Here is a 27,599-nt window from a genome sequence, read left to right as displayed (position 1 = left end):
GGGAATGAATTCCTTGTATTGCTTTGCTTGTGTGGAGCTTGTGTTTTACTTATGAAGCTGTTTTTAAACTCACTGCATGCGTTTTCTCACTTTTACCCCTCCAGTTCTCTCCCCCATCGCAGTGGTGCAGAGTGAACAAGTGGCTGTGTGGGTCTGAGCTGCTGCCTGGGGTTAAACCATGATAGCTATCATACTGTTAAAAACTGACATAGTTGTGTCTCAATCTTACGCTTCTGATTTGTGAGTACTGTTGCTTAATTAACAATTATGAAGCACTTGGAGCACTTTAAAAGTGCTGTAGGGTTGTAAAATATTGCATTTGCGTGTGCACGCTCTTAAACATGGAGATTTCCACACTCCTGCACGAGTGCTTGGCTGAGTCACACAGGCTCCTCCTGACCCAGTTCTCTCCTTGTGTGCTCACTCCTCCCATCTGACCCAAGCCATCAGCCTTTTACTTGCCCACCTACCTGTCACAGATTGTAAGTCTGTCCCTTCAGAAACAAACAGTTCTGCTCCACAAGTGTTCAAGGTCAGGGTAGAGGGGGCTTGGAGCAACCAGATCTAGGGATAGATGTTCCTGCCCATGGCTGAGAAGTTGAACTAGGTGTTCTTTGAAGATCCCTTCCAACTCAAACCATTCAATGATCTCTTCCACAGAAGTCCTTTTGAAGGTTATTATCCCCCCATGGCCTGTTCCAGGAATGCTTTTCCCCACACCCATGAGGTTGGGCTCTGGTTCCTGGTAGCAAAATCTTCCTTCTGCTGTTTCCTTCCTTGTCTCTCTCCCAGGCCTTGCACAGAGGTTTGGCAGGTGCCCTTTAGGGAATCCATTTGGACTTTGATTTGCTTCCCCAGAGAGGAGTTGGGTGAGCTTTAGGTGCTGTTCTCCCTGTGGTGGTCATGGGGATCCCTGGAGCTGAAGAAGAATTCAAGGGCAGCAGCCAGACTTGGACTGGTGCTGCAGATGGATATGTGTGCAAGGGACACAGCGAGAAGGTCCTTTTCCAGGGGGAAGGTTCATTTGGAGCTGATGTGCCTGCTGGGGCCAGGGGCAGTGCTCCTTCTGCACAATCATGCTGCTGCCTTTGTGAGGCAATTGCATTGCCTCTATCTGGCCCATGAACATTTTGAAACTTTTCTTAGATATTTATCAGTACTAGAGAGCTGAAACCCGCCCATGAGAACGTGATTTGATCAGTTATTTGAAGAAATTCCCACTTCTCAGATCAGAGTAGCCTGGATTTTTCAAGAGTATGTTATTGGCAGATGAAAACAGAGCACTGGAGTGTCTAACAAGACAGAAATCCCAACTGCTTCACCAAGAGATGAAATCTCTTTGGAACCAAACTGGAGCTCCCTGGGACTTGCTGGTGTTACCTGCAGCGCTGGCACCAGCACTAATGGCTGGCATGCTCTGAAAAAGGGAAAGCTCGTGTAACTTGGTCTGCTGAGGCAATGCTTTAATTCAAGCGTGGATAAAGCAAGGAATTTGATCAGGCCCCTACCGTCGGTCACACTTTGAGGTCAGCGAAAAGGAGTAGAGCTGAGTTGTGGGACACAGGGTTTTTCTTGTGAAATCTGAAGTGTTTGGCAGATCCATGAAAAATGTGCATGAATAGTCCCCATCAATTGCCACATACTCAGGTTCAGCTCCTTGCCATTACCGCTGTGCAGTGAGCTCGTGGCACGGATGGTATGGAAGAATTTAGTTTTTCTTCTTGCCTTGTCCTGTCAGCCTCTTCTCTCAGCATTTCTTAACCTTAGATATTTATGGCTTGAAATAAAGTGTTTATTGAGTTGCATTTAATCCTAAATTAGGTCTATACTCAAACTAGCAAAGGATGAAAAATTCTGTTATGCTGGAGCCCTTCTTGGGGAGCAAAGAGGGATTCTGTGGTTTTTCTTAAAATAAAAATGAGGGGAAGGGAAAGAAGAATAGATGAAGTGGTTTCAGTCACTATTAATGTTTGCCTACTGCAGCAATAACTTGTATTTCACATCTTTTCCCAGGGATGGGAGAGGAAGAAAGGGAATGAGGAAGTTGGTTGTACAGTTTTAGTTAGACTTGGTTAGCACTTGTTCAACTGATGTACGTGTTACAAGCCTAAAAGTTGCTTTTATTTGTGCTCAGTTGTGTCCAACATTCCTGGGAGTTCTGAAGTTGCGGTCCATTGGAAGATCTAGATTTGAATTCCTGTTGTCATTGTGGTGTTCACTGTGCAGCAGCACTTGGAAAGTTGGCATTTTTTTTTCAATTTAAAGTATTCCTTGATCCTGGCATTGCTGTGAGGTGTCATGAATGTTGTCAGCAATAAAATTTTCTTCTGGATGCCTTTTGCACTTGTTGATGTGCTCCTTTCCATCTTCTTTCCAGGCAGTCATTACCACCTTCTTTCTTTCTTACTTCATTTTTTCCAGAGTTTTGTTTAGCAAGGAATGACATTTTGCAAACAAATTAAACCTGGGGTAATCTAAAACTTCGGAGCCGACCTTGCCATGAGTGGAGTTTTAGAGGGGGGGATGATCTCAGCGAGGAGGTCATCTCATGGTCTCCTGTGCTGTGCTCAGGTCCGTGAGCTGTTTCTGCCACTCGCTCACCTTGGCTGGCTGCAGCTGAACTTGGCTGTTTGTGCCTGTTTAAGAAGTTAATCTTTCTGAAAGGCTGAAAGCTGCTTGGCCTGCCGTGGTTGCCTCAGCTACAGGAACGTAAACCAGTAATGCTGGGGGAAAACAGAGGGATAAACATTTGCTGCTCTTTATTTCCGTGAGGAATTACAAGAACCTGGGATACATTTAGTGACTTGGAACAATTTTTATTTGATTGCTGGCTCTGTCATGACCTCTGCACATAATGAAATAAAGTACTCAAGCCTTGCGATGCAATAAGGAAAAATCTGTTAAGATTGTAGTTCCTTTACATCAGCTGACCTTGGCCTGACTAACAAACCAATTTGGCTTAATCCTTGTTTTTTAATTAAACATCAGATACTTGAAGGCATAAGTTACTGGCAATTAATCAAAGCGTCTAGGAAGCCTGGCCATTGGTCTCTATACTGTAGAGGTTGAGAAGCTTGTGCATAGATTGATACTTTGAGTTAAATATATAAAGATGAAAGAAAAGGGGATGAACCTAAGAACCATAAAGCTTGCTTATTGTTGTTCCTGGGAATTAATTGCATCTGTAATTTTTTCTGAACTTATGTTCAGTTTACACCCTGGAATTGTGGAAGTGTCACTCACTTGGAGGCTCAGAAGTGACATTTATCAATGTGGCCTCCTAAGACAAAGTAGATTAATGATGTGACCTGTCCCCTCTCCAGTGAAATCACAAGAGAGTGGGCTCTGCATCTGCTGCTGTTTGATGTCTCTCCCATCTTCTTCCCAAGCCCTGGAGAAAGAAATAAACAAGATGTTCATCATCTCAAGGTTGGATAGTGTGTTGGGAGGTCGCTGATATTATTTGGTGACTTTTCTGTTTTAATGTACAGTCTTGGAGCCATTTGAGCAACTTTAAAGATCAGGTCCTATAAAGTAATTAAGGAAGATGTGTGCAAATGTGACCCTTGTGTGCATTGTCCCCTTTTTTTTGTTTGATAAGTGATGCCACATGAGAAGTCCTCTTGCAGACATACAGATGGCACTAATAGTGATGCAGGATGATGTTTGCAGACTTTTATAGGTAATACTGGAAAAGTTGGTGTTCTTTCCTGGCTGCTGTCAGTATTTATGCTTCTGTGCTGCTGTGACTTTCTAAGATGTGTGGTCTGTATGTTACTAAAAGCATACAGCAAATAAACTTGTCCAGGCAAGAACATGACCTTGATGCACAATCATTACCTAGAGCCCTAGGCTGGAAAGAATTATTAGTGTTGGAGATTGTGGTAAGGAGTCATCTTCCAGGTCGGTCCCTAAATATAGTCCTTTAAAGGTTTTAGCAATGCTTTTGGACTATAATTTTTTTAATTGCAAAGGACATAAATCTTGTTGTTACAAGGGAATGCAAAAAAGCCCACCCAAACTTCTTTAAATTCACAGTACATTTCTCATTTTACAAAAGAAAAAAGTGCCTGACAGATGCTGAAGAGTGTGCACCTTTTGAAGCTGTGTGGAAATGAATATTCAACCTATGAGCCAGGAGCAAGATGCAGCAGGGATTGTGTGAGAGCTTTGTGTGGGAGGAATTAACTTCCCATGGTTTACATAGTGTAAAAAGAGAAGACCCCTCTTTCCTTAATGGGAGTAGCCCCACTAAAGTCAGAGCTCCTGTTCACATGGAGGAAGATTTGCAGATTCAAGTCTTAATTTATATGTATTTATTTGTGTAAGGCTGGCTTGGTAATACAGATAATACAATTTATTAGGTCTGTTAAACTTCAGATTTCCATCCAGTTTAAGAAGAATTTATTGGAATTTACCGCTCTGAAAAATGAGCCTGTCATTTCCTGAGGAGTAGTAAAGAACACTGGCAAAGATTATAAAGTCTTTCAAGACACAGCAGTGTTTCTCAGTGGTGTTTGTAGGCTGGCACAGAGTGCCTGAGAGGGCAGTTTTAGGTACTGTGGTATTATAATATCTAACCGACCCTGGCACGGCTGGTTGAGCATTGTGGGGGTTCCTGACTTTGACCATGATTTGGAATGCACAGGAGCAGCAAAGCTCTGTAATGCAATACAGGAGGGTAGTGGAGTTGGAATTAATTTGCTCAAGTTGCCTTTTCATGGGAGAATGGGGAGTTTCTGCTCCTGAAAGAGACCTCAGACCCAAAGATCCAACATCAGCCATCCTACCTTTCTCTAGCAGTACTTTTAAGAGAGTGATGAGTTGGAGAGGGGAATCTCTTCATGTGAAGCAAAGAGTTTGAGGATCCAGAGTTGGGTCATCAAACTGAGCAAAAGTTACCAAACAAACTTAACGACACCTGTAGTTTTTTGAGGTTCATTCCTTAAGCTGCTGTGATTGTGTCTGTGTTGGGTTATACCCATATTTCTTTGCTGTTTTTGAGCAAACTATTTGAATTCCTTACATGAGTTGAACACCTTGCTCAATACTACTGCATGTGACTGTTATCTGAACACCAACAACCTGGATGCTCATCATTTCCATTTAAGCCATGATGCATTTGGTGACCTTTGAGAAACTTTCCCCTTGTTGTTCGTGTTCCACTCCTTGCCCTCCGAAGGGGCAAGGATGATACTTAGTGTTTTTTTCCTCCTGCCACTCCAGTTCAGAAAGGGCTGGAAAATTCTCTATCAAAAGTCACTTAAGGATTTTTTTTGTCTGCCTTAGGGAACTTTCCTTCCCCTGCCTTGCATTGTCTTGTAAAAACAATGTTTCCCTAGGAACACAGTGTGCCTGAGAGGCAAGACATGTACTTATTTTGCTGGTTAATCATCGTGGGTGCTGATGTTTGTGAGGCCAACAGCAATGATCAAAGCTGGTTTTCAACAGGAGTGATGCTAGTGTGAGAGCTAGGGCACTTATGGCACCCAGTTTAAATGGGAAGAAACACAAGCTGCTGGCTTTCAACTAATTTTTTTTTTTTTGAAGAGTATAAGACATAAAGGATTGTTTTTCTAAAGTGGTTATATATTAATGCAGCAGCTGGACAGAGGAGAACCAGCATTTTTGGTAGGTGCATGAGCAGCATTGTACAGTTTTGCCTCTGTGCACCTTTAGTGTTAATTCCTGTCATGTCCCATCGACTCAATACAAAAACCTCTGCAGGGGATGGGAACTTGAGTGGACCTGTGCTGTTTATCCTGACTAAAGGGTTATTCTTGGAGCCTTGTTTTCCCCTTTCATTGCTCTCCTCCAGCCTGCTTTTGTTGAGCTGGCTCAGAGCTGGGCTGCTGCTTGCAGGCAGAGGACATGAAGTAGTGTGGGAACAGTTTCTTGCTGACAGAATCCATGAGCTGGTGATAAAGAGAAGTCCTGGGACATTCTTCTGCAGTCCATAGTCCACATTGCTCTCACGCTCCCTTCTGTCTTGTGTTTGTGATACCCATTCCCAGCAGTCTGGGAAAGGGGGTGCTTTTGGATTGCTTTCATTTGAAAAGAGGAAAAAAGTTGAAACATTTGATCAGGCATGAGAGGTGAGAGTAGTGAACATGGTAAAGTGTAGTTTAGGTACTCAGACACATTTTAGACAAAGTGTTGCATTATAAATTTTATTTTCAGTGCAACAGGCAGATGAGGGATGTTTTACTACAAGGCAGTGATGTGGAAGAGCTCAGCCTTATTCTTTGGGAATGAGGCTGAGCTTCTTGGGAGAAATTCTACAAAAAGAACCCAGACCCTGAAAACCCTCTCCATTTCTCTAGACTCGTAGAAAAGCATAGCTCAGAGGCACATCTGGGCACCTGCTCTGTTGTGTGGCTCAGACACTCTGTGGTCAGTGACAATCTTTCCATTCTGTTTCTGTGTCAAGTGACCTCAGGCAGAGTTAGCCCAATTCACCTGACTAAAGGGACTTCAAAATGATTCCTGGTTTTGTCATTTATGTGCATCATCAGGACTATGCAGTAGAGACACATGCTTACAATGAAAAGAAAACTGAATCTGCATTCTTCTCTTTTGCTTTTTTGTGGGCCTTTTGGTTCATGACTCAAAGGCTCTTGCAGAGGTTTCTGAGCCAAAAATGCAGCTGCATTTTTCAGTCACATGCTTTGCCAGATCCAATAATAGCAACTATTGGGCAAGAGAGAAGAGAATAATACAACCTGCCTTACTGCAATTGTTTGTGGAACCATACTCGTGGGAAGTTGAGGATGATTTTCATAGTGAGCAAACCTTTTTATGAACTTCCTCCATCTCCTCATCCCTATGCATGTGGTGCTTGTTAACACCCTGTGTGCTTGTGGAAATAGCACTGCTAATAAAGGACATCTCCTTGGATTGTGATGGAAAACCTGTTACCAGTGACTGAACTGTGAGATATTCCTGGAAGAGCAAGGTCCAGTAGTAGGGGAGAGGGTTTGAATTGCAGCTGCAAAGCATTGAGAAATTCTTTTGGCAAATATATTCAACTGAGAAAACAAAGCAAAACAGAGACCTGATGGATCCTTGAAGTGGACTTTATTCCTTGTGTTATACTTCCCAAGGAGTTCACCAGCATGTTTTGCACACCTTCAATCTCCAAAGTGGTGCTCTTGTCTTTCATCTAAGGTTTTAGTTTTACACTTTGCCAGGAGAAAGATTTGGTCTGTTGAAAAACAATGTAGAGAAGAAAAGGAGTAATATTGTGAATGCCTTTAAAATACAGTGGTGGGTTGGTAATTGGCCCTGTGATACTCATAATTTGCATCTGATCAGAAGAGCCTGTAGGCTTTGAGCCATGTGCATTTTTTCCCAATTAAGCAGTTGTGTCCTATGTTGGATCCTTCCCATAGAGTATGGAAAATAAAATACGCTTTTAGTCTTTCCCAAATTTGTAACTGCACTTGATATTTAGCCCATGTTTTGCCTTTTATGTAATATATATGCTTTCTTACTGCCCAAATTTTGAAGTACTTCTCTTTGCAAGCTTATGAAACTTCTTTAATCCATTACTGAAGTGCTGCAAACACAGACTATGGCTGTAAACAGTACGTGCTATTGGTGAAGAAAAATTACCATCTTGGAGGCCTTTATTTTAAAGGTTGCATTTTGTTCTACTTTAGAAAGACATTGGCTTGCCAGAATTTCAGCATTGCTTCTTTTTCCCCTCTGCAGATTGTGATCTTTCTTCTTGGGAATATAAATATCATTCATATTTTATTGTTCTTTGTGCATGCTAGTGGAATACGAGGTTTGTGCTGCTGCTGCAACGCCTTGTGTTGGAGACGTTGGCCAGAGAATGTCCCCGTCACCACAAGGAAGGGGCACATCTGGACCTCCAGCCAAGCAGTGCTGCAGCAGTTATTTCCAGCTCCTGAAGTAAGAAACCAGATGTGCTTGTATTGGGATTTTGGGTGACAAACAAGACATGGATAGGAGGGAATGGCACCTATGTTTAGACCATGGTGTTTTCTGTCCTGTTGATCTTGGCATTGGGAGCGAGGAAGGTCTGAGAATAGAGGAGTAGCTGAACAAAACAAGGTGAATCAAGGGCAGAGCAAGAAGCTTAACTTGCAATTTCCTTGTCTTTGTTGGCTTAAATCTGACCCTCCACATTGTTTAGTGTTTTGTATTTCATTTCCTCAGTTGCTTAAGGAATGGTTGAGGCTGGCAGAGATGCTTCAAAACCATGGTCAGGTGAGGCATGCAAGATTTGAATAAAGAACTTGGATTTTACTTCCAGTGGAGACTCATGTTTTATTTTAAAATAGGTCAGAGAAATTATTTGCTAGTTCTAGCGGTGCAGAGAAACCTTTCAGTCCTGGTTGGTTTATAATTTCATTCTGTACCCTTGAGGATGAAAAAAGAAAGTCCAACTTCAAGAGTTCTTGCACAGCAGGAATCAAATCAGTGTGTTAGTGGTCAGAGTCTTGCTTGCAGCAGATCTGGATTTGATCTTTTGCTGCATCTCCATGTTGAGCTTTTGTTTCCAACCATAGCACTTTGCTGCTTTCCTCTGCTGGTGCTCTGGCAGTTGAGAGGTGGAATTTGTAAAGGAAAACAGCTCTAGATTGAGCTGTGGAAAAGTTACTGAAGGCAAATCCCTTGGGGTTATTTGGCTTGGTTTCCAACTTTGAATTTCTCCTGTAAGCGTTTTAGAAATGGGCCTAATCCTGGAGTCATGGGCTTGAGAGGAATGTGAAGGTGAAATTCTTCAGCCTTTAACAGAAGCAATAGGACTTGAATGATCCTAATGCTTGTTTTTGACCCTAATGTCATCTCAAAAAAAGAAAACACCTCTCACCCTCAAATAAATAAAAATCAGTAGGTAGATGTTTATCTCCTCTGGAAACACTGGAAAAACTTCGTTTTTCTCTGTTGCTGTGATTGTCCCCACCTTTGCCATTCCTCCCTAATCACATGCATACCCCCAGCTCATGGGAGGTTTGCATGGGAAGATCTCTGTTGCTTAGGAATTAATCGGCTTCTGCTGGCTGTCCTTCCTCCACCTGAAGTTCTCAGGTGATCTCTTCCTCTTGCGTCACCCCTGAGAATTCAGATGTCAGAAAGAGCCTCGCCCTGAGGAATTTGGAGCTCAGTGAAGAGCCCTTCCTGTCGGTCCCTGGGGAAAGCCCCAGCTTGCTCAGCTGGCTGCTCTCCGAGCACACAGGGATGCTGGAGAAGAACAAGCACAGGGCTTTCCTTGGGATGTCCCAGTGCTCAGGCTCCTTCTCCCACACTGGGGAACCCGCTCCAGCAGAAAAATGATGTGTCAAAAAAATGTGGGTGTCAACCTGGCTGGCCCTTGGTCCAGCAGGCTGCAGATGTGTGGCTGGGGGCAACTCAATGGTGGGCAAAACCTCCTAGTGGCAACTGTTTGGAGCTGGCATAAAGCAATTGTTGGAACCTTACTAGAGATGAAATCCCTCTCTGGAGGAGGCTTAGCAGCAACCCATAGATGAGCACCTCTAAAAGTTAACTGTGTCTTCCCAGCACTGATCAATGTCAGGTTTCCCAGGATAATCTAAGATCAAAAGGCTGTTTGAGATTTTCTGTGAGGCTGTGACTTTCAGTGAAGGAGCATTTTTTTTTTCACCTGTGGTACCATCCACTTGGGATCTGGTGGGTTGTCTCTGATCTCTAGCAACCTCTAGTGCTAAATGCATGTGATTCATATCCATAATAAAGGCTTGCACCCCTTGTAATTTTGTTTTGGTGGGGGTGAGAATGATTACTTGAAATTGCTAGGAAGAAAATTGAATGGATCAGGGAATGTGTGGTGAATTTCTGAGAATACTTTTCTTCATCTAAACCCCTTTGTTTAGATTTCGGGGCAGACATTAAATTCTGCTGTCTCTATTTTCCGTTGGTAGAAATGCCAGAACCTATTCGTTTATCTAAAGCATATTATTTCTTATTATTTATGCATAGAACACACAAAAGTTAAATTGGTATCAGCATGTCACTGCTTTCCATGGCTTAACTCTTTCTAATCCTAAACATGCTGTGAAAAAAGTGCATGTGCCCTTAGTTGTAATTAATGAACTGTATATTGGAAAACCTGTCAGGGGTTTTGATTACTTTTCATTAAGTTTTTATTTTTGTTTTGTTACCAGCTAACCCTTTTCAGTGCTCTGCTGAATGACAGTACTGAAGAAGGCAGGCAATGTCTGACTGGGAGATTAGCCACAATTGCAGGAGTACGGGAAAGAGGAGATAGCAACAGTGTGAGGCTGGGTTTGCAAGAGGTGACTCACCACTTGCCTAGGTGTAGATAGGCACTTGAAAACCCTACCTGCACGTGGAACTGCGGGTAGGGCCTTTGCTTGATTGCTGTGTTGGTGCCTGGGTAGTGCCCACAGTCCTGTTGACACTCAGGTGCTGTTGCACAAGTGGTCATTTACAGGTGCACTGGGAGAAGGGTGTGTCCTGACAATTAGTTGGCTTTAACTTCTTATTTTTCCTTCCCTGAGCAAAAAGCTATACCTGCTTGGGGTAGGTGAGGAGGGGGAGGGTGTTCTGCTGAGTGAAAACTGTTGTCTCTGCTGTAAATAAAGATCCTTTGCCTCAGGGGATGGTTGGGGAAGAAGTCCCTGATGTGCTGGCAGGTACGTCAGCAAAGTTGCCCAATGGCCTGGTGTACCTGCAGTAGGGTTTGGTAAGTGATGGTAGCTTCATGTAATTTGTTTTTGTTTTTTTGAGGATGCCTAGCAGCTGGCAGTGAAGTCATCCCAGTGCTAGTTGGGTCACTGGCTGTAACTCTTGATTAACGGGGAGGAGTGTGCTTTGCAGAGAAAATAATGAGTAGGTCTTGCTGTGTGTGAAACACATGGGAGGATGCAGGCACCTCCAGGATTTCACTTTGCTGAATGAATGCAGAGCCACTAACAGGCTCAGGTAATCTCAGGTTGTATTTGATGTCAGACTTTGAGACAGAGGTTTTATGAGCATTTTCTGACTTATTTCAGGATTTGTTTTGCTAGTGACAGGATTTGTTTTGCTAGTGGCAAAAGCTTGCTTCCTCCCCTGGCATGCACTTGGAGTTACATGCCCTGGGCTCTTTGGGTACTGGGAAAATTTGTGCCATGTGCCAATTCTATTTGATAATGTCCCTTGCTTTTCTACTCATAATACACTGCCCTGCTGTGATCTGCCTCTTTAAAGAGGAATTTGTTGCAGGTGTCTGCATTTGTAAAGGGGAAGAAATTCAGCAGCTGAATGAAAACAGTCCTTTTGTTTAGAGGGAGGGAAAAGAGAAGTTGAGCTATATGAAAGCAAATCTGGCAACCTGCTGAAGGGTTTGGAGGGTAAAAGATGCTCTGTGGTTGCATGCTGGTTGTTTCCAGCCATCTGCCTTGCTGTAGTAAATGCAGATCTGTTGCAGCTGCAAATGGCTTGTAAGAGTACCCTGTGCTTCCTTCTGCCTTGGCAAAAGTGAGCTGGAATGCTAACACATGGAGATGAACAGTTACCACTGTGGATTTTAATAGAATTAATAGTGTATTTTACAGGTGACAGAGGAATACAAGTGTGGCATTTTTCTGTTAAGAATAGTGACATACTAGTGACATTTTAGAGGGTTTCTAGATAAGGCACAGCGTCTCTTCTTGAGGCTTTTGTTTGAACAAGCAAGTGCAAATATTGGCAAGCAGCTTCCCAGCTGATGCTATCACTCTTCCTTCCCCATTGCAGTTTTGGTCCTGTCAATTTTCTTACGAGCCCCTTGATATTGAACATATGGATTGGCCATGGCACTTAACTGCTTTTTGAAATCTAAATAATACTTCTCAGCCCTGATGCTGCTATAGTGCTTTTCATCTGACCACTTTACCCAAAAAAAAGCTAAAATAAGCCTGCTAAGCTGCGATTTGGTATTGTGTTTATTGACATGAAAGGTCAATAGATTCTAAAATAATATTTCAAACCAAATGGTTTCTCCCTTAAGCTATATAAGTGCTATGAATAGAAATCAATACTATCTAGACAAATTTGAGCTTATTTAGTAATAAACTCCATTCAGAAATCTTGAGGGAGGAGCACTCTTCCATATGTACAGTTCATGCTGAGTGCTCATCAGATACCTAAATTACCTTATTTGCTGTCAGTTCATGGGTGATATCTCTGTTAAAGCTGTGCTCATAATACTTCCTTAAACGAGGCTGCAGCTGGGAGTTAACTTACATGGCACAATGCAAAAGTCACTCCAGCTGTCAACTGAACAGGTTTCACTGGAGTTATGTCATCTCTGTGCAATGGAGTGTTAATGCTGGGAGGAGCAAGCACTACTTACGAGATACAAGTGGTTGCTAGGACAGGCTTCAGATAAATCTTTTTGAGCTTGAATGTGAGTTTGGGAAAAGGGCTGACTTTGCTTTGTGCATCTCTTCTCCTGGATGTGGATGACCGTGCTCAAAAACTGAGCCTCACCTTCATCCTTGAGCTTCTGGTGCAAGGGAGGCAGGAAGGGTGTGTTTGAGTGGATCTCACGAGCTTGGAGTCAGATGACGGCTCTGGGAAAATGGGATGTGCACTAGGCAAGTCTGCAGCCTGAACACTGAATTGCTGGAGCTGTTGTGTAACCCACCCGTAATCTGAGTGCTGCGTTGCAGGTTTTTGTTGCATCATTAAACCTTCTCTTTCATTACTGGTTTAGGACCATTATACAGATCTCCTAATTCATATAATTAAGTGCTGGGCAGCTCCAGTGACGTGTTGATTCCAGCAGTGAAGTGATTTAATGTCATGGTTGCTTGGCAGAACCAGGCAGCAGCGGGTGGGGATGGAGACAGCTTTTGAAGAAAGGGGGATCCGTCAGTGCTGCTTGAGTGGAGAGGTGATACCATCCAGATTACAGACTGTGCTGGCAGCCGTCTCTACATCCTTGGACAAGTCATTTTCTGTCCCTTTGTGTCCCCTCCCAGCATTTCTATGTTTAATATTATGACAGAGGGATTCTTGCTGCATCCATGGGCTCGGCACAGAGGGACCTTGGGCTCAGCAGGAGCTGCAGTGGGAGACAAGAATATAGATGTGTTCTCTGTATTTTATACCTCCTTAGCATGCAGGAGAAAACCTTGTTTTAGTGCATCAGTGTATGTTATATGCTACTGTTTGGTTTCAGCATGTACATGTTCCCATCCTTGTCACAAGGCTTCTAAGTACAGTAAAAATTTATTTATTTGAGTATTTTTGCAAACTGTGTGGAAATGAAGAAGAAAATCAGTTTTGTTCATGGAGAAAGTCAGATTAAACAAGTGAATCATGTTGGCTTCATGGCTGGAGTGGGAATGCCTTGGACTGATGGCGAGTTGGATTTCCCTCTGTGGTGATGGAGCACAGTTACCTTATTTAGCTCCATTTTACATACAAGAACTGAGAAACAGGCCACACTGACAGTTTTGAAAAATGGAAGCAGGGGGATAATTCCATAATCTTGATATCATGGCCTAGCTTTGGGCAGGGTGATGGGCCAGACAAGCCTTCAAACTGAAGTTTTCACATGAATCTTGTTTCCAACCACTCTGCCTTCTCTCAGAATCCATATCCTGTTCTGGAATATATCTTCTTCCCAGGAAATGTCTGGCATGTCCTGTCACAACCTGCACCCAGTATTTCAAAGAAAATAGGCCCATTCTTTTAAGTGGGGAGCTGTGTTTGTGGTTGAGTGGCATTTTCCTGTGCCTTTGAGGCATTGTGTTGGTAGCTCTTGATGATGGCCATGCTGATGTAGTCCTTGCCTTCACTGTTTGTGCTTCCTCTGTTTCCTGCTCTTCTGAAGGGGGTTTGTTTTGGGCTTTGCCCCATTCTAGCAAGAGGCACAACTCATTGAGACTGGCACCTGAATATCATGGTAGAGAAGAAAGGAAGGAGTAAGAATCTGTTGCAGAATTAATTTTTTTTGAAAAAGGATTGTTTTAGAAGTGTCTGAGGGCTTGAGATGTTATTGTAGCTTGCTGCTCTTTGCTTTGTTTTTTAGCTAATCAGTCTGATACTGGTTCCCAGTGGGAAGGAGAGTAATGGTCTTGCCATGGTGGTTCAGTGAAGTGCTAATCCCTCGCACAGATTTTAAGCTCTCTACAAGTTAAATTTTAATATCTCCCACAGACAGTCAGCCATGATGGTCTTGTGGAGACAGTTTGAAGTCCTTATCTCAACCCTGATGTGGCTTAACAAAGCTGTCTGGAAAGAAGCAGTTGCTGTTTAGGATGAGCATGGTGACAGGCTGCAGTTTGAACAAATTTCAGGACCAAGTCCTGCTTTTATTAGTAAGAACTAATGGGTAACAAAAGCATTATTCTTTCCAGTTTTTCTTTTATTCAATTTTGAAGGCTGAGACCTTGTGTACCTTTAAAGAGCACTTGTGCAGGATCATGCTCTTAGAGGTGAGGGAGTTTTCACTGCTTGCAGAGTCCTTGTGGCACCTCATCTTCTCCTGGGGAAACAGGTTGCTGTGTGTGATTGTCCAAGAGGTGTCTGTGAGCCCAGGTTGCTGTCCAGAGGCAAGGGAGAGAGCCATAAATCATTACTGGTCTCTTTGTTTTGTTGCTTTGTTGTGATTGCTGGTGGAATTAAAAAACTTCAAACTTCTTCTTCAAAAATTCAAACTTCTTTCAGTTTTAGAGAGAAAATTTGTGTCTGTCCAGGGCTAGAGTGAGCAGTAAAGTGCTCTTTGTTGCTTCCTTGCTTCCCTCTTTGTCCTTTTACTCCATGGGGCTATTTCTGTTTACAATTTCAAGGCGACACTGTCAAAAGAGTTTGGGTTTCAAAAGTTAACTTAGTGTATATGAAGGAATATTTGTCTCCCATCTCTTGGTAATCAGGATTGATGGGACTGCAGTTAACATCTTAATATTATTGCTTGCTCTGCAGTGTGTAGAGACATATGAAATATGGATATGTTTTACTTTCTATTGTTTTAAAATTCTTGGCTTTTCTTCGTCCAGTATGCCAAGTCAGATGCTGCTGTCTAAACAAAACCCATAATTTACTTCCAATGGAATGTTGTGTGTGTGTGTGTCAAAATGTGATGAGCTGCAATCTATCCTCCACTCTTTATGGTACAGATGCAGCTTGGTGCAATGGCTAGGGGATCATGCTGTATTTACATTTGTCCAAAGCAATGCAGATTTTAGGCAAATAATGCATTTTTCTTCCATTTAATATAGGATCATAGAATTATATAGCTTAGAAAAGATCATAGAATTATATAGCTTAGAAAAGACCTTTAATGTCATCAAGTGCAACAATTACCCAGCTCTGCCGAGGCCACCACTGAACCATGTTCCTAAGTGCCACTTCTGTGCATCTTTTGAATGCCTCAAGGGATGGTGACTCCACCAATTCCTTGGGCAGATGTTCCAGTGCTTGACCAACCTTTGGTGAAGAAATTTTTCCCCATGCACAATCTAAGCCTCTCCTGGCACAATTGAAGCAGTTTCCTCTTTTCCTGTTGGTTGGTACATTGGAGGAGAGACTGACCCCCACTCAGCCCCTCGATCCAGCCTTTCCAGATCCCTCTTCAAAGCCTTCCTGCCCTCCAGCAGATGAACACTCCTGCTCAGCTTGGTGTCATCTACAAACTAACTGAGAGTGCCCTCGATCTCCTCATCCAGTTGAAGGTGTTAAACAGGACTGGCCCCAGTGCTGAGCTCTGGGGAACACCAGTTGTGACTGGCTGCCAACTGGATCTCCCTCTGTTCACCACCCAGCAATCCAGACAGTTTTTAACCCAGTGAGCTGCAGAATCATACACCAGAATCATACACCTGAGCAGCCAGTTTCTCCAGGAGAATGCTGTGAAACAAGGTGTCAAAGGCTTTCCTAAAGTCTAGGCAGACAACATCTGCACCCTTTCCTTCATCTGCTAAACGGGTCGGCTTGTCATAGGAGATCAGGTTAGTCAAGCAGGACCTGCCTTTCCTAAACCCATGCTGGCTGGGTGTGATCTCTGGTTGTCCAAGGAGTGTGTCCAGATTCCCTTCCCTAAGGAATTAGGAAATACAGTTCTGACTTCTGGAAAGGTCTTGTGAGCCAGTCTCTCCTGGGAGACGCAGTAGGAGCAGGAAAAGGATGTCCTGTAACAAGAATATCATAGTATGCAAGTATAGGCTGTATATTAAGAGCAAAAGGCTGTAGCACATGCATGGGAGATGAGGATGAAAAGCAGTGTTTTCCTTGACAGCATTTTATATGAAATTGTGAGGAGGTTTTATAGCAGGCAACAGCCAAAACTCATAAAAACCCCAGAGGTTTGCTTGGGTGCTGGGGACTGACTGTGTGTGGGTGTCTTGTCTATGAAAAAGTTCCAGCTGTATCAAATAATCCCAAATAATCAGCTGTCCATCTCCTAGACCATTAGTTTTCTTGTCTAGGTGGTGCTTTTTGAATTTGCTGAAAGGTTTGCAATGTCAATTACAACCAGATGGTGAGATAACTCATTCTATGTGTCAAAGTGCTCAGATGGCAGAGCAACAAAACATGGAACACTTCTCAGAAAAATAAAATAGGTTTGGGTGCTGGGAAAAAAAGAGCAAATTTGAGGAGTGGTTTCCTTTGTGCTGGACACTGGGGAGTGTTTGGGAAGGGTGGGAGTTTGCTGGGGAGGAATCAGCAAAGTAACTAGAAACCCTGAGGTCCACATGTTGGGAAGATACCAAGCATGTTTAAGAGTCCCTATTGATTCCTCTCAAATAGATTATCAACACAGAATGATTTCTTTTTTTGTCTGTGTTATTCACTGTAGTTCATTTAATTTATTTCGAAATATAACAAGACCACCTTTTGATGCTTTTTTCCTCTGCCTCTTGAGGATGTATCAGGTGAAGATCATCTCTAAGCTATTGGGCTTGTTTGGTAAAACTACTCATCTCTTATGGCAATTGCATATGTAATCCAAAGGGTCAGTTAATGTTGTCTTCTTCAAATTGTAAGTAGCTGTAACACTGTCCATAAATTTTCTTTTCCTCTCTCTTCATAAAGAGTGTTTCAGTAATTAATCAGTGGCCTGGGTAATTTCTGCTTTAGCTGTCTCAGTGGGAGGGAGCAAGATCGTAAACAGTCTGCTGTCAAATAATTGTGTCCTGACAAAAAAGATGTGTTTTCCCTATTTTTATTAAACTCAAGGAAAATAGGATGTGTAAAGGCAAGTGTCAGAAGGATTCTCCTTTACATTCTCATTTACTTTAGTGAGCACTGTGGGATATCATGACTGTAGGCCCTTTTAGGGGAGAAATTATCCAGAGTTACAGGTTGTTTGGAATATTTGCAGAGCCATGTAGAAACCAAATTGCTTTTTATAAAGCTACTGTATATCATCATTTCCTTGTGATAATACTGAGCAGTTTTTCATTTGTAAAGCTGTATGAGCTCACCCACGAAACATAAATACTAAACCCATCTTTTTAAGATTCAGAAAACAGGAGCTATGTCCGTGTTCGTCAACACTTGGTAATGATTTCCCAGTAAAGGAGGAGGAGGAGAAGAAATCCCCATGGGGAAATCCTTCTGAAATGGGTGTGCTTAGGCATGCAGGAGTTGTCCCAGAACGATTTCATGGGAAGCAGAAATCAGTTCTTTGGGGAATTAGTACTTTGATGTGGACAACCTTACTGATTGTGCAGGCTCTTTACACCAAGAACTAAATTATATGAGACTTTTAAATGTTATTTTCTTCTTCTTGTATCAATCTAAAAACTTCCACTGAATAAAACCAGACAAAAAAGTGTGAGGAAGAATTTTATGATCTATGTTAGTTTTTCATTGCTGGGCCAGTTTATTTTCTCCAGTTGCTAATACTTTCCAGCTCCTGAGCATCCAAGTGAGCTTTCCATACACACACCCTCATTCCTTAGTGGAGATGAGGAAAAACCTGCAGTGATTCACAGCATGCTCACTGTCTACCCTGGCAACGTTAGCCATACCCACAGTCCTTGTTGGTTCAAAGGGATAGCAGCAAACCCTGCTTTCTCTGCCAAAATATACAAATAGACTCTTGAACGCCAAGTTATCAGTGTCTCAGAAATGAGTGAAACCACTGTATTGTTGTTGTATGTGCCTTGGAAAGAGCTGTTCCTTGGAGATCAACACAGGAGGGCAAATCGTTAATCATTGCTTTATCAAACAGTAACCGTCTCCTAAATTGAGGTCCCGAAAATAACACTACAAAAATGCCAGAGGAAAGTTCCAGTCTGCTTGTTTGTGACTGTGAGGGTGGTTTTTACTGGTTAATGAATCCAAAGAGTGTTTGTATGCTCTTAACTGGGATTTAAGAGTTCAGGTAATTCCACTTTCAGCTCCAGTAGTTTCGCATAAGAATGTAATTCAGAAATGTGTGACATGGCAATGAAGGAATTCATGCACAATCCTCATACTTTAAGAGGATGATTTTTTCCTGGTTTTCCCTTTGGTTTATATCCAAATAAACATATTTGTAGTAAAGCACAGTACCCTGTAGTGCCTTGCAAAATACTCTCCCCATTTCTCAGCAGAATGGATAAAAGAGACTTTTAGCTGTTAATCTTAAAAAAAACATTGTGTAAAGCTGGCATTGAGGTATTCAGGTGTTCCAGGTCTTGTGTAGATGGAGTGAGATTTGTTGTGCAGTGTCTCATCTTCCAGTCCTGTACTTTCGCCAGCTAATTCACACAGTACAATTGATTTCCCAGCTGGTAACTAGTTTTGCCATTGTTACTTCTGTGCTTGTAATTGCACTTTGAGGTTGGCAGGTTGGCTCAGGCTGTGAGATTCCCAGAGGATGGATGTTTTCCCAGCAGGGAGAGTGCAGGGGCAGAGTGTCTCTCTGGTAGAACAGGAGGAGGCAGTTGGTGAGATGTGCTTGTGTTAGGTGGTGTTTGTGTGCAGCCACAACCTTTCCTGGTGTGGTAACCAAATGATGGTCTGAGATACCCTGATAGCTTTGACTTAGCTAATAAAATCTCCCACACAGCGTTTAATAAACTATAACCCAACCTTGGCTTTTTCACCTTTTGACATTTGATTCACTTTAACTGCTCTTTCTAGGTATGCTTTGGAGGCCATCCCTATGGATGAATCTACTGAGTAGATTTTGCCCCAGAGCAAATCAGCCTGTGGAAAACTGCAGGCAACCCAGAAGGATTTGGCAGAGATGTCCTGGTAGATTTGGGCTTCATCTGCTGGTCACCATCTACCATCATCTACCTGTGTTCTTGTTAAAACACCTTGGTATAATGGAGTCCACAAAGAGTTTGATGGAGTCTGTCTGGAGAGGCTGTGTTGATGGATGCAAAGGACTTAAGGCCAGCTTAGTTGTTTGGGATACAGTGATGGACAGCAGATCAACAGCTTTGGGGATAAACCAAATAGCAGGACAGCAGCAAATACAACTCAGCAGTGCAGTTATTCTTAGGCGGTGCCAGATGCCTACATATCTATAAATAGCTCTATCCATAATGTGACCATTGTCCTGTGTGTGCTCATGGAACCACATGGGACTGCTGCAGGAAGCAACAGATGCCTCCCACATGGCTAGCAGGGGAGAGAATGGTTTCTATCTCCCTTGGTGAAGGTGTTGCAATGCCAGTTTGGGTGTTGGGACTGCTCTCAGCCATGCTGACCCTTGCACCTGGTGACTCTTTCTTCTTCTTCCCCCTTCTAGGAGCTGAGTGTTGTGACCTGCCTTGCTTCTCCCTGCTTGGTGTGGGAGCAACCTGAGGAAGATCTTGGAGCCACCTGTACTGCTTCATGCAGTTAAAGTAAGGTTAAATGTTTTGGCAGCTCTTTTAGATATACACGAGGATTGAGATGAGGGGTTTGGGAGAATGGGTTTGCCCATTGTCAAACTTAGCCTTGACAGGAGGAGGAAATGGTGATACCAAAGCAATTACAATGATATAAACAAATTCTACAAGTTATTTGGCCATAAAATACAATCTCTTTGTGGTGGGGTTAGAAAAGGGATATGTGATGTTACCTCCTGTATCAACCAGATGCCACGGTATAAAATAGCACTTAAAACATCAGCTGTCTTTTGCTAATATTTTAAGATGGAGCTTTCACGTCCCTGGGGCAGGCAGGCATATGGTTACAGCCCCAGGATTTCCATGGGAGCTGGCTGGGATCAGAGCTGAGGTGCCTCCTGGTTGGCACAGCGGCTGTCAGTCTGTCTGCCCCGGAGCAGTTGTGGTGTGGAGGCTTCTGGGTTTGTTGTTCAGCTAACACCAGCTTCTTGGTGTGGTGAACCAGATCACAGGATGGATCTGACCTAAAAACGAGTATATGGTTACTGCAATGCTGACAGGAGCTGTTTTGACTCATGGAGTTACACCCTTTCGCTCCAAAAAGACGTGAATGTGCAAAATCTGTTAGCCTGAAGCAAAGAAACTGCCAGAGTCTTGCTTGGAAATGGGTGCTTGCCATGTGTGCGCTCTGTCAAGGCAGGGAGGGAGGAAAACCACTGCAAGCTGTCTCTTTTCTCCTCCCACTGTCCCTAACCTGTTTACCTTCTGCAGTGCCTCGTATTTTCCATGGGCTTGCCTACAAGACCAGTGATTTAACAAGATTGAGTCCAAATCATTTGGTGTTACTGAGCTGTAGCAACAGCTGGGTGGATTAATCAGAAACTGTTGTTACTTGTAGAGAGACAAGTATGTATTGTGATAATTTGGGTTTTCCTTTTTTCAGTGGGGTTGAGCAGTGGCATTATACCTATTTTCGGACCTTGAGAAAGAAATGAAGTCCTTGGCATGATTATGAATGGAACCTGCTTTATCAGGAATGAATAAGTGGCTTGCTGAGAGCTGTCCTCCAAGTTCATCATGTTTAAAGGAGGAATGCACACCAGCTGCAGAGAAGCAATTTGTGGCTTGATTTGTCATAGTATTTCTTAACTTTCTGCTAATTTGGGGAGTGTGGTGAGTTGCAGCAAGCTGTGCTCACTGCTGAGGAAGATTCCAGACCCTTTATGGGGATGAATGAAGGGGGATGACTTTTTATACTCAGCTACAGCAGTGAAATCTCTGGTGAGGCCCAGCACAGGCAGCAAGAGCTTCTCACCTGAAGTCCTGCCTGGGAACCAGCCTCTGCCTCACATCTGATTGCTGGGTGTGCCTCCTCTGAAGGATCTGGGAAAAAAAGAAAGGCTAATTTGGAGTTTAGGAGCAGCATTCTCATACCCTTTCCTTTTTCTACCTGCTGGTCTAGTATTTCCATAATTGTGTGTATAATGACAGTCTTTTCATTTCATTCATAAAGTGGTTACTGCTTAATGAACTTCATGTTAATGAGCTCTGTAACATTTAAAATAGCTGCATAACTTGAAAAAAAGAAAAAAAAGCCATCAGCAACGAAGGCATGGATTTCCACTCCCCGAGCTTAATCCTGTGTTATAACATAATTGTGGAGAGTTGCCTGGCTGGGAACAGCTGCACAGCGTGGGCTCTCGCTTCTGCAGAGCTCCTTGTCCCTGAGCTGGGGTAATAAATGATTTACTGGGGAGGCTGGGACCTGTGGGCACTTAACCCATTCGTTTCCTGAGGGACCAGCCTGAAAGGTCACTTTGTAAAGGCAGTGGAAAGGAACAGTTTTAAGTGTCTGCAAAATGTGGGTTTTGCATATGAGCGTGCTGCAGGAAGGCTCAGGTGCAGAAGGTGGGGGAGTGGAACTGGGTACAAGCTTGTTTACTTGGATTTTCATTATTTGTTGCTTTAATTTATTTAAAAATGGGGCTTGAATGTGTGTTCTATCTTTTCTGGGCTTGGGATGTAATATTTTCTGTTGCTTGGGGTTTTACTTCCTATGGGATATTCCTGGTGCAATAGAATGCCCTGGGAGCAGAGCTCTCATTTTCTTTGCAGGGAATGCCACACCAAGTGACTCCATCATTGCAGTTGCTGAGTGAATGATGAGCATTTTTTGAACCTCAGAAAGGATGTTTCAGCAAAATCTCCATGTTCTCTCATTGCCTAAAGTGTATTATTTAGAGAAGAACATTTTCCCATAGTTTTGTGAGTTGAAAGAAGAGGAGCAATTATGAAGAAATAATTTGTAATTCTTCAGTGTCAGATGTGGTTGTGCTGTGCCACAGGGAGTGAGGTTAGCACAGGTACTCCTGTAGGAAACCTGAAGTTTCTGATGAAATTTTCTTCTTCTGGAGTAAAGTGTTAGCCAGGCTTTTCCTGAGTAAGTCTGTGCCTGGGGCCACAGTGGCAGCATTTGCAAAATGGAGCCTAAAGGGAAAAGTGAGTCTGATGTATTCTTCAGAGGAGAAAAGCACATTAAAATGTTGGGCACTGAAGCTTCTTAGACCAAAATGCAAGCAGAAACATGTCTTGCATCTTGGTCTTGATGCCATTTTTTTCCAACTTGACCTGTGGCTAGAACTCTCTGCTTTGGAGAGTTAAGGTTGGTGCATGACTTTATTAAAATATGCATTGGGTAACTACCTGGTTTGTAAACGCTAGGAAATATTTAATATTTGTCAGCTTTAAAGAGTGTGATGTTTTGGGATGTATCATGGGTTGTTTTCTACTGCAAGCCTGTGTTTTTGGGAATGCAGTACAAGTGCAGTGGTTTGGGAAGCACAGAAAGAATCAGGGCCTTGCTGCTCAGCCCTAGGGCTTGGGGATGTTTCTTTTACTGAAACCATCATTGCTCAGCATAGTTCCTAAAGTGGAGAAGGCTTTAGGACATGTGCTGTAGTAAGAAGTGTAGGAATCAATAGTTAGAGGCTTTGCTCACTCCCACTGCACATGTAAGGCTGTAGGCATCTCCTTTCTGTTGACAGCTCTCCACTGTGTTTATCCTTTTATGCACTGGGGTGAAATACTCCCCAAAGCCTGTTCTTGCCTCCCTCCATTCTTCACCTTGTCCCATATAATGCATCTCTGTTTTCAAAGAAAGCCAGTAACTTGCATGATGCCTCAGCTGCCCAGTTTGATACCTGGGGATTTTCATGAAGTTCCTGGTTAAACCCCAAAGTCAAGAATCACCCCTGCAAACGTGAGGTGGTTCTCATTGAGAGCTTCCCCACAGTTTACTGCCAAAGCATGTATTCAAACAAGAACACCCATAGGAAGGTATAAACTGGATTTTGCTCATTTGAGGAGGCAGCTAGAATGTCTGCTAAGGATTTCTGGAAGTTAATATTTGAGCCTGAGATAAAAGTCTCATGCATACGTGAAACAGCTGCCCCAGAACCTGTTGGAGGACTTAATTTGAGTATAAACATATGTGTGCTCTTGCGTACATGCTGCTCTTTAATTCAAGTCAACTGTTAGGTCTTAACTTTATTAGGATGTAGCTACTTGAACTGAAGATGTGGTCTGTGATTTTTATTTTATTATAGAAGCATGATGCCTCCTTTTGAAACGTTGTTTGGATTTTACAAATCGGTATCTTAAGTACTGTTTGCCTTTAGTAATATATTAGAGGAAAAAATTTACAAGTGAGGGCAGGGTTATATCGGATTACAAGTGAATTGCTTGACAGTATGTGTGTACTGTAAAATGGGGAATTAATCAGCCTGTGTTGATGATCCATGGACATTTACAAAAGGCTGGTCTTTCTGTAGCACAAATAGATTCCGGAAACAGGAAAGAGGCTTATGACAAGAGGATGAGATCAGTTTGTATAATTAGAGCTGGCTAATAATCCTTTTTTACTCTCTGTTTTTCCAACTTTTACAGTATCTTTCTTTATTTGAAATTGGGCATATGAACTGTAAAGAGACAGCTGCTGTGATTTGAGTTTTGTAGGTTTGTTTTTTGTACCTACTAATAGGTGAAGGGATGGAGCAGGTAAATACATGTGAGAGGGATCTCTGCCTTCCCCTACATGGGGAAAACACTGCTTTTATTAAATCAACATTGCTTTGTATCTTCCCAGGTTTTGGGCAGGAATTAAGTAATCCAGGTGATTGTCTTTTTGACAATTATGAGATTGAAATGGTCCAAAAGAAGAAACTTAATGTTGAGACTAAGGGTGTTTGGCTCTGGAGTAAGACAGGGCCAGCAAAGCTGAGTTAGGGACTTGCTATAGCATGGATAAAGGTTTTTTATTTTTTATGTGTGTGTGTATCTGCTTGCCTGTATCTTAGCTTTGTGTTACACTTCATTATTTGGGGAAGGGTAATGGGAAAGGTTTGGCTGAGGCAGGTGGTGGGTGCAGCCCCTGGGCAGCCCAGCTCCCAGCCCAGGAACAGTGTGGTGCCAGTTCCTGCTGCCAGGAAGCTGAGCCACATTAAGCAAAGCAAGTTAATCTATATCCAGGCCATTTTATTAAATCATCAGTCAATTAAATTGGTGACGCTCTGTTAGCTTGTGTTGCAGTGAGGCTCCAGCCCCTCTGCAAATGGCTCAGCTGTGCAACTCTCCCACTGCTGCTTGATGGGCTCTGGTACATGCATGCCACAGTGCTGTGGTTTCCAACACTGTAAAGGAAAAATCCAACAGATTTTAGGCAGATCTTGCACTTAAATATGTTCTTTAAATTACTTTTTTTCTGGAGGGAGAAGATTGTTGTGAGGTTTCTTTTTGTGAAAGGAATCTGTGTGTGTCTGGTTTTCCTGAGGGTGGGTTGCTGGGTTACCTCTGTGCTGCTGGAGGAGAGTGATGGTAGATCCAGAACAACACAAAACATCTCTAAACCTCCTTTTCATCCCTCCCTTGTGCCCAAGAAACCCCTGTTTTGTCTGTAGTTGAATGGCAGCATATGTTTTTGTTTGCAGACAGTACACAGCTGGGAAGCAGTATCACCTGTGGAAATGCTGCATGAGGGATCAATTTTTATTCCTAAGCAATCCATTTAGTGAGAAAACATCATGTTCAGGGAGTTACATAAATTCAGGCAATTGTACACAAATATCTGGAGGTTTTGTAGTTCTAGGCTCAGCTGTGATACTAAACACAATATGCTGGCAACTTGTTTGGTGCTTTGTGTTTGAGATGGGGTTTCTTGTTTCCTCAGCTCCTCTCCTTTCCAGGGTCAATGACTTTTGCTGGTGGTATCACTTCCCTGTGTGTCTGCTGAATAAATTTGGGATTAGTTACTTCTCCTAATTCCTCCAGCCTCCTGTTTCTGACCAGATATACAAAATCACGCATTATTACAGCTACAGAGAAAGTTGTTCTGCATTTGGAGTTATGGTGCTTGTCTTGGAGTTTATTTTAGTCACTGAAATTGCAGCTACTCTATTTATACAAATTTCTCCCTGCACATTCTTGAAGAACTGGGCTATGGGTTTATTTTTCCTGTCAAAGCTATTTGTAGGTTTTGTCCTGGTTTTTTTTTAGTCTCCTTTCACATGGGTTTTAAGGACGGGGCAGTAGTACAGTGATTACACTGATTAGAAAGCTCATTCATTTTATGAATGGTGAGTTCTGGTGTTCATTCAGTGTTGAATGAAACTTGTGGAACAGAGTGTGTGAACAAACCCATGTCTTGCCTAATACCACAAGGTGAGAGTAACTTACTACAGGTCTCAACTTTGCAGGAATACACCCAGGAAAAAGATCACACAAGAAAATATAAATAATAAAACCAACATCAAGTCATTGTTTCTTTCCATTTTCAGAGTTTTTGCTAAAAGTGAAAAAGAAAAAAAAAACCAAAAAATTCCAACAAGTAGAGCCTTTTTTCAAAGAATTGTGTTATAACAAAAAAAATTAGGAGACTGATGGGTAATACAACACAATAAAGGTCATATACTACTCAGAAAAAAAAGGGAATATTCCAGCTTAGCAATTCCCCTGACACTAGGGGAGAACAATAAACTTGTGAAAGACATTGCTATTTTAGTTCTCTTTGCATGAAATCGTGGCTCCAGCAGGAATTCCTCTGTATATGGGCAGTTGGTCTCCTCTCTGCTCCCCTCACTTTCCACTTCCCCATCTTTATTTATCTTGTGTAGTTTAGTGCAGCAGCTCTGTAGGGCCTGAAACCCAATCCTCTTGATATATCCAAGTACTTCATAAATTAACATTTTGTACAACCAGGAGTGCCTTTGAGGACACTGCTTTGTTGAATGAAAAGGGGTTTTGGAAGCTTGGTTTTATTTTTATAGTGCAGTCATATAGAAGGAAGTGATGCAGCTCAGCAAGGGAGGTGAATGTGTGCTCCCAGGAAATCCTGGGATTTCTTTAAACTCTTTCACAACTTCTGGGCTATTTGCCTAAAGGGTTGCCTATAAGACAGGTTGCCCCACCATGGGTTATTGGTATCTCTGTTCAAAGAAATATATAAAATAAATTCTGTTTGTCTTGCTCTCTTGCAGATAACTAGCATCTCTAGTGCTTTCCTAATTTCTATAGGATATAGGTAATTTGGCCTACCTAGTGAATTTTTATTCCAGAGCCTTAAAATCAAAGTTTAGTTTCTTCAAACCAGTTCTACAGGATAATTTTTACAAACTAAGTTCTGTTGCATCAAAAAAAAGTAAATCCTCCTTTGGCTTTCATCCCAGCAATGCTGTGATACTTACAGCTGGAAAGTCATCCTGCTTTCTCTGCATTTCTGTTTATCTACTAGAATGCTTTCCATGCCATCTGTAACCATCAGATTCTTCGTGTGTTTTTTGGCTGTTCTTTCTTGCCTACAACCACAAGCTCTTTGTGGCTAAGATTGGGTTTTCTTTGGGCTTTGGTTTTTTTCTTTGATACAGCTCAGAGTGCATGGGTAAAGCTTTGCAAATAAGGATCGATGTTTCTAAAAATCAAATGTTAAAATGATAAATGAAAAGGTCAAGTGCTGAGATTCAGATAAAGTTCAGCTTAAACTTGAAGTATATGCCTAGCTGAAGTTTACTTAAAATACCTAAAAACTGAACTTGAAAAGCTTGAAAAAACTCAAGCACTTACAATTGAAGTTTGTTTAGTGCATGAGGGAGAGGGAAACGGGTAGGTAGGCTTTCCTGGCTGCACCATGTGGATTAAATACTCCTCATCCTCCTAGTTGTTGCAGTTCTGCTCAGTTGCTGGAGGAAGAGTGGTTGGTTTTGTTTCTGTCATCCTGTAGATTTTCTTTCTCAGAAAAAAAGTAAGTATAAATTTGCTAATGGGCAGCTCTTGAAAGTGGCACTGTGTTTTCTTTCTTATATGTGCTCCATACGGAGCCAGGCAGCCAGGAGTGGATGCTGGGGAGCTCACAGAAGCTGAGCAGTGAAACCAGCATTTGATTGAACCCACTGCCAAAAAGAGCAATCCTGACCAGGGTGTGATGGGAAAATGGAAAAGGCATTTTGGCATTCATGCTGTTCAAAGTCCCTCCGCCCTACAGACTCTATGTAGGATGGGTTGGCCTGGAGGAGCACTGACCTCCCTGTCAGATTTGTCCTCATGATGCACACTTTGCCTGCAATGCCTAGAAGAAATAAGCCACCTAATTATGGCCAAATTAGTGGTAGCTGGGGGCAGTGGATGAGAGGAGGGTTTATTGCTTTGGCATGAGGGGTTTGTGTCCCTTCCTGCTGCCTGTGCTTATTTGTAAACTCTTCAGGGCAGAAACTTTGTTTGCATTGACATTTTTACAGCATGTAACCAGTGGGGCCCTAATTCTGGATGAGGTTTTGGGAACCACAGTAAAGCAAATAA

General features: G+C 42.5%; 1 protein-coding gene across 1 annotated transcript in view; it reads left to right on the top strand.

The window, feature by feature from the left end:
• The window catches only part of LOC135452437 (A-kinase anchor protein 13-like), a 134,325-nt gene that overhangs the window by 27,368 nt on the left and 79,358 nt on the right, over positions 1-27,599 (top strand). Inside the window, exon 3 of the mRNA XM_064722477.1 lies at positions 19,673-19,769. The gene's annotated coding sequence lies outside the window, so the exon portion shown is untranslated. The remainder of the gene's footprint in view (positions 1-19,672; positions 19,770-27,599) is intronic.

This window comes from Zonotrichia leucophrys, chromosome 10, assembly GCF_028769735.1.
Source record: "Zonotrichia leucophrys gambelii isolate GWCS_2022_RI chromosome 10, RI_Zleu_2.0, whole genome shotgun sequence".
Classification (NCBI taxonomy): Eukaryota; Metazoa; Chordata; class Aves; order Passeriformes; family Passerellidae; genus Zonotrichia; species Zonotrichia leucophrys.
The sequence above is the reverse complement of the archived record's forward strand: the minus strand, read 5'-3'. Positions and strand labels throughout refer to the sequence as shown.